The 7,237-nt window shown below is 41.3% G+C and overlaps 1 pseudogene; it reads right to left on the bottom strand.

The window, feature by feature from the left end:
* Positions 1-296: 296 nt before the first annotated feature.
* Positions 297-6,016, bottom strand: LOC133994315 (uncharacterized; annotated as a pseudogene).
* Positions 6,017-7,237: the final 1,221 nt, after the last annotated feature.

The raw sequence follows: 7,237 nt of genomic DNA on the forward strand, positions 1-7,237 counted from the left end.
CCATGTCATCCAACTTTACTCTCAACTCCTGTACCGTTTGTTCTGTTTGAGCGAGGCGCCTGGACATGCTATCCACATTGCTGTCGAGCCTGTTAAGGCCGCCTTCCAGATCTTCTTGTTTCTTCTCAATAAGTGTAGTTTTCTGTTGCAAAGTTTTTAGGGTCGAGTTTAAGTCCTCAATCTTGCTAGTTATCGTTTTGTTTCCCTCGTTGATAGCGGCCATTATTTCGGCTGAGCTGTACTCCCGTTCTGCACCTTCCTCCTGGGCAGACATGGCTAATAACGTTGCCTCTTTGCTAGCCGTTGTCGTTGCTGTACCGCGGGGTTTTCTCGCTGTCGTACTCTTTCTTTTAGACATGTATGAGGATACTAGTCGGCCTCTTTTGCATTTAGTAAGCGGTTTAAGCTTTTATTTTCGGCTGTCAGTACTCAAAAATCGTTTATTTAATCAGTGTATACAGAGCTGTCGTTTCAACATGTGTTCTCTAGCTTGCCATCACGTGACCCTAGTGCATTATTTTCAGTATAAAACCAAGAACAATATCATGGTCTTTGTCAGGAAATGTTGACTTAATATTTAATTAAAAACACGGTCTTTCCCTATCCTGAAAGGGGATCTATTATCCTCATTTTCTGTTCTATTACCACTACTCTGCTAGAGTAGCTCTGCATGATTCACAGTTCACAAAACTCCTTATTTATCGTACACTGGCCCTTTAAGCAGCTCTTCAGTATACACTGTCTTTTCACAGTCCATTTGAGCTCATGTCTCTATATGCAAAGGCTTTTAAATGATTAAATAACAGGAGGCTTTTATTGTGAAGAACTGACAAGAAGTGACATGTTACTCACTGAATTAGCAGTGCTTTGTTTTCAAAACAATAACATCTGGAGATAGCTATTGATAAAGTAGAATACTGGTCATCCAAATGCCCCTGATCATCTTTCACACTAAATCTACACAGAATACCTTCATGATCACTGAAGTACGTGGGCATCACTGCACATTCTACATCATACTGTGTTGTTTTAACATAAACATGATCGATCAATGTCCCCTTCTCTGTAGTTGCTTGTGTTACATGCTGATTAAATCCTTTTTTACCCATGAATTTACAAATTGATGATCTGTTCAGAATGTTTTCATTAAAATCTCCCATTACTACAATCGTGTTACTGATTGGATTTAACCAATCGAGTAATTTCCCCAGATTCTGTTTAAATAAAGAATTTGGATAACATGGTGGATGATAAATTACTGCCATCAATATGTTAAATTTGGTACACAGGCACACCAAACACTCCAGATTCAAATTGGGTACCTGCAGAATGTCACAGTCCATATTGCCTAAACTGTACAAACCAACTCCACCATGTTCTAAGTCCTGTAGCTCTAACAGTTTGGGGTTACTGCTGCTGTAACACAAACCTCGAGGACGACTGTGGAAAGTGTACCCATCAATTTTGACACTGTCTGATGAGGATTGTGCAGTGAGCCACGTTTCTGTGACAACAATAGTTAGGCTGTAAATGCTGTGTGCAAGACACCAAATCTGAACGGTGGCGACTTAAATTTTGAACGTTCATTAAATACACAGAGAAACTGTGTGCATTTAATTAAGGCTGTGGCTGTTCAATTAAAAATGGAGGCATGCTATCCATGGCCTCCTTTATGGTGCCATTGCAATAGATGGTCTTCTCTTTAAAATCCCTGATGATCAGTCCCGACAAAGCCCTAACACGACTAAGTGCTACATACGCCTGCCCAGGTGCAAACACCTTCTTCAAACTCACGACAGCCTCATTAACAGTCAATCCCTGCACTTTGTGTACAGTACACGCCCACGCTAGCTTCAGAGGAAACTGGCCCTGTCCTGCTCTGGATCAATAGCAGTAGAATACCTGCATTCTACTGCCGCATTTGCACGTTGTTTCCTCCTCTGTGAGCCAATTTTCTCCTCATCGAATTTGACATAAACTGTTCGAGGAAACGTTTTATTCTCTCCAAAATCTATATGAGTTACTGTGCCACATGCGCCATTGACCAGACCATCTTCTACATCTACATTCTTACACAACATGACACGCGCATTCCTAGCTAGACACAAACTCTCTTGTAAACATGTGTCCGACGCATTACTGTGATGCCCTACCATCAATTCTAATTTCCCCGTTTTCCTTTTATTCCTAAAATCTTGTGCTTCTATCGTGACATAATCGGGACACATGTCAAACAGCTGGGTCAGATTGTGCTCACTCACTTGTGCATTAGTTGGGAATATATGCAAAGCGGAGCTCTGTTCCCCTGTCTCACGAGCCTTCAACATCTTTATGTCGCTCTCTAACATGGGGGTGTCCTTGGAACGCACTCTTAACCTGTTCAGCAACTCAGCAAACATCTGTTTAATCTGCTTCAACCTACCATGAACATATGCTAACAGATTGTGATCAACCATACTTATTTCATCAATGACTAGAATTTGGAGGTTCCTCAATTTGGCTCTTAGAGAGTTTAGTTTATCTTCACCCAAAGGGATGTAAGGTAAACTAGCATGTGTGCCAATACTCAATGTGTGATGAATTGTTGCTGCATTTAAATTGTATGCAGCTATGCCTGTAGGAGCAGTTAACAATACAGAAATATCGTCTGGTTGATGACAAAGAGTTGACAAGAGCCTCCCTACCTCATACTGAATAGCTCTAATTAAATGACTTGTTCCCGTCCCTGCACCGCCTGTCACAAACACATGCAGAGGCTCTGGGTTTTTACCCATCACCTTCTGCAAACACCACTGTCTCACCCTGTAAAAAATGGCCATCTGTGTCTCATTAAGAGATCTAAATAAAGCTAAACCCTCACTTCTAGACATGATGCTCCTGTCGCTCTCTAACTGCACCACCTGTCTGCTACCAACATCCAAATCCGGGATATTCTCAAAATATTCTATCAACTGCTCTTCTCCCTGTTGCTGCCTTCTTTCCTCTAAACATTCAAGGCGTTCCACTTCCTGTTCAGGACACAGCGCACCCCAAGCGTCTTCATCTACATCGCGCTGCTCAGAAATCTCCTGAGCTCGCTCCAAATCTATCTCGAACTTTGCCCTATTCCCCTTTACCACGGTCTCAACTGAACACACGGAGCCATCACTAAATGTCACCTTACCATCCTTATAGAACTGTTCAAACAGCTCAAAGCCTTCAGGTTTGGGCAGGAGGTCTGAGTCAGTTCTATGAGGAAGGAACAACTGCAGCAGACTCTGAAAATGATCTTCATTTTGTTTCTCTAAACTATAACGAATGTAACGAACAACCGCAAACTGACTACGTGTTCTCCTCAAGATGAATCCCAAACCATTTCTCAATGTAATTCTGTTAGGAGACTTTTCGTTTACGCTGAGAACGCGATACTCAGACATAAATGTAGCCATGCACATCTTCTCAAATAAGTCATCCTGAGGCCTGTTCCTATACCTGTCCATTATGCTCGTCATCCACATATCTTCTGGCCTAAGATCGTGGGAAGACGCCCTCTGCTTCAAAACACTAAGGGGTAAACTCATCTTAACTATGTTGTTCCCTGTCGGCACAAAAACAACCTTTCTGGAACACTCCTTCAGATGCATGCCCGTTAGCCTATACACTGACTCCTGGGCACAAACGTCCCGGTTGTGTAAATATACACTGCCTAACTTCTTTAAAGCTTCTTTAGCAGAGAGATTTCCTTGTTTTGTTTCTTTTTGGGCATTATTCAATAATAGGCCAATTTCTCTCTCTCCTTTCGTAATGTACGATATGATATATACGACTACTGCATAGGGGTCAGTGACAAAGCTAATGTCCATGTTAGCGTTCCAGCACTTCAACAACTTCTTGTTATACTGGTTCACCCAAGCCTCGTTCACCCCTCTCTTATAAACTACCGTAGTCTTCTTCTCCATTCTCCTATAGGCCTCTTCAAATATTTCCTCTACACTAGCATACGGCACAACATCTTTAACAGCTTTCAGAATGTCTTGTGCCGTCTCTTTTTGCATTCTATCGTCGCCATCTAAACACTTACAGACTGGCTTGTTTTTGGAAGCAGGATACTTCCTCGTCTCTTTTGCCTTTTTTGTGTCGCACGTGCATTCTTTTACTGCTGTTTTACAAATAAATGTGCGTGCAGAAACAGGTTTTGGAAAATTAAAGCGACACGTGGTGTGCTTTTTTTTGCACGACTTTGAATGTCGTTTTGAATGCGTTTGAACTGATGACACAACATCCAATAATGCGTCATCATGTGACGGTAACTCGCAGCTAACGTACTTATCAATAAACTCGACCACCTCCTCATCTGTGTTCTTATCAATTTGGGGAGCGCTGTCAACGATTTTGCCAATTGGTTGAGACGGAGACATGAGAACCTCTCTCAGAAAACAATGCCATCTGTAGTCGAACATCCTCGCAGCTGTGACCGGATTATGACGCAGCAACTCACACCTGTCTGCCCACTCCAAATCCTCTACCGTCTGCGTTCTGCCTTCCTGTTTCAGGATGCTGGTCAGGAGATTTTGCCAGCGCAGATCTGCAGACGAAAACGAACAAAACCACGTCGGAATCCCTAACTGATGCACGCAAGCCATGACGTCCTTCTGAACCGACTGCCAAAAAGCTGGAGTTCCTCTAATTGGCCTAAGAAACCTATACCCATCATCAAACCCTAACAACTGCTTCAAAGACTCCTCGTCCTTTAACATGTTCTGACTAATCCTTTGAGACGTCTGACCTCCTTTACCTTTACGCAAAGCCACAGAAACACCCGACACCACCCCATCCATTTCAGCCATGTACTGCGCAAAAAATATGTACTCTACATTACGCGCAAAACGACCATCAGCGTGCATTATCCTATTTTTAAGATAAAGCGACAGTGTCAACCGATATGGGCGACTGTGTGGAAGGTCTTACTACCCAGAGGAAACAACACGGGGAAACACTTTGCTTCATTTGACTGGTCAGAAAGCAACTTTACTGGACTATTCCCCTCTGCGGGCGCAATATTCACTATATCATCAAAATACTGGTCTAATGCTTCCTGACCAATATCAACAGGCATAAGACAAGTGTCCTGATACATGCGGTGCTGTTGCCTGTCATGTAACATTTCATCTTGTAATATGTCTGATGATTCTTCTACAACATCACAACTACCCTGACCAGTCACCTTGCTCTCTTTGCCAACCTGTTCATCCTTTTCTACAACTTTATCCTCACTACCTGATTTAGCCTCTTCCTGCCTACAAAACTCATTAACCCACTCTTCATTATACTCTATATCCTTATAAAGAACATTGTTACTTTCTAAATACTCTAGCGCCAGTCTTACATGCAACGCATCCACAAAGTGATACTGGTAATACCCTTTATATGTCAACTTACGCTTCAACTTGACCTTCAATAGAGACCCTTCCATACTTGAACGTGGCAACACATTACTAGTCTGTCTAATGTTGGCTGGAACACAGGTCACTGGACCGTGAACACCATTTTGCCTTCCTTTAGGCAATGCCAACATTTTCATAAATGGGATATGTAAAGCTATCAAATGCTGCTCTAGACTATTCAAACATTCCAGTTCAGGTGGAACGGGATCAAGGTCCAAGTTGTTATTCCAACATTCAGCTGGCATCTGACCTGTACTAATCTTACGATGACACGTATGACAAATCCAAAGCTGACCTCTAGACGACATCAACTGACAGGGCACAACGCACTCGTCATTACATTTATGCAGATATTTCTCACTAATGCACCTGTCTGCAATACCAGCTGTTGCTAAACTTCTACTATAAACGTCCCTTTCACAACTTATAACCTGATATCTGAACAACAACCTATAGCAAACACAACACACACAATCTGGTCCATCTCTAACCTTTTCCACAAACTGCTCCATAACAAAACCAAAGTCTTTTGACTTCTCCATTTTCTGCTTCCTACTCAACCTGACATTAGTAATAACCCTCTGTCTGAGCATTTCTGAGTAGTCTGAAGTATGTTTGTCATAATGAATATTTAACCCCAGTGCAAAATACAGGGAGGAGAAAATGCAAATATGTTATTTAGCACACACATTGTGATTTACTAAACCTGAAGGTAATTTTGCTGATGGTAACTGCGTCTATAAATAATATGTTTAAAGTGCAGGTATTGACCAGCTGTTACTATGGTGAGGAGGAGACAGAGGCACAATGACAGAATACACACAAGACTGATAGTATAAATATTTTTAGAGTGGAATATTTGTGGTTTTACTAACAGCATCGACTTTGTCACAAATACTCTCCCATATGTGGGTTTTTCTGGTAATAGTTTTTTGCTATAACTCAATATATTTCTTAACCTCTTCCACTAGAACCTCTAATTCAAATTAATTTTGCGCTTGCGGCTTTTTATGCTCATCCAAACTCTCCATTAAGACACAAAACCCTAATTTAAATACTGCTGTCTGCACCCTGTTGTCATTTACACAGTTCATTCTTAGTAGATCACCTGCAAAACGCACGCTAACTAAAAGTACAATCTGTTGCATTGAACGCACAATTTAGTACTCTTTATTCTGATCTTAAATCAGGCCCATAGTGTAGAAGCAGAGGATGTAGGCTGAGAGACAGTGAAGACAATAAAATGAACACTCAAACAAATAATATAGTTGAATGTCAAACTTGACTTTTCTTCACACCTGGACTAATGCGATGATTCCATACTGACTGACATATTTCTTCTTATGTAGTTTTGTTAGTAGGAAACCTCAGAGGCACTAAAGGGGTTTGAGAATAATTAATTTAGATCCTCACTAACAAGGCATCCAATTTGCATCCTAATGTATATAGACCTTACACATAGCAATCCCCCTGCTAGACCTCAGGTCATTTTATATTCAGGCAGATAGGATTATAGATTTTACAGATGAAAACATGATTCATTCTTCTGGATAATACATACAGCATTAACAAAGGAGTATTAACAGCTGTATCACAAGCACACTGATTGGTCCAAGTAAATGTTGTCTCTGTGTGTTTGATTTGAGCTTGTTACATAAGAAGCACCTGGTGGACCTGCCTTACACACCACACTCTGTTCATATTAAATTGAACCTCACATGAGGTCCAACTAGAGACACATTTGTACAAATGTGCCGAATTTGATTACCATGGCATATTACCTTAAAGAGATATGGCAGTTAATATGTATGGTG

The sequence above is a fragment of the Scomber scombrus genome, chromosome 14, assembly GCF_963691925.1.
Source record: "Scomber scombrus chromosome 14, fScoSco1.1, whole genome shotgun sequence".
NCBI classification, from domain to species: domain Eukaryota; kingdom Metazoa; phylum Chordata; class Actinopteri; order Scombriformes; family Scombridae; genus Scomber; species Scomber scombrus.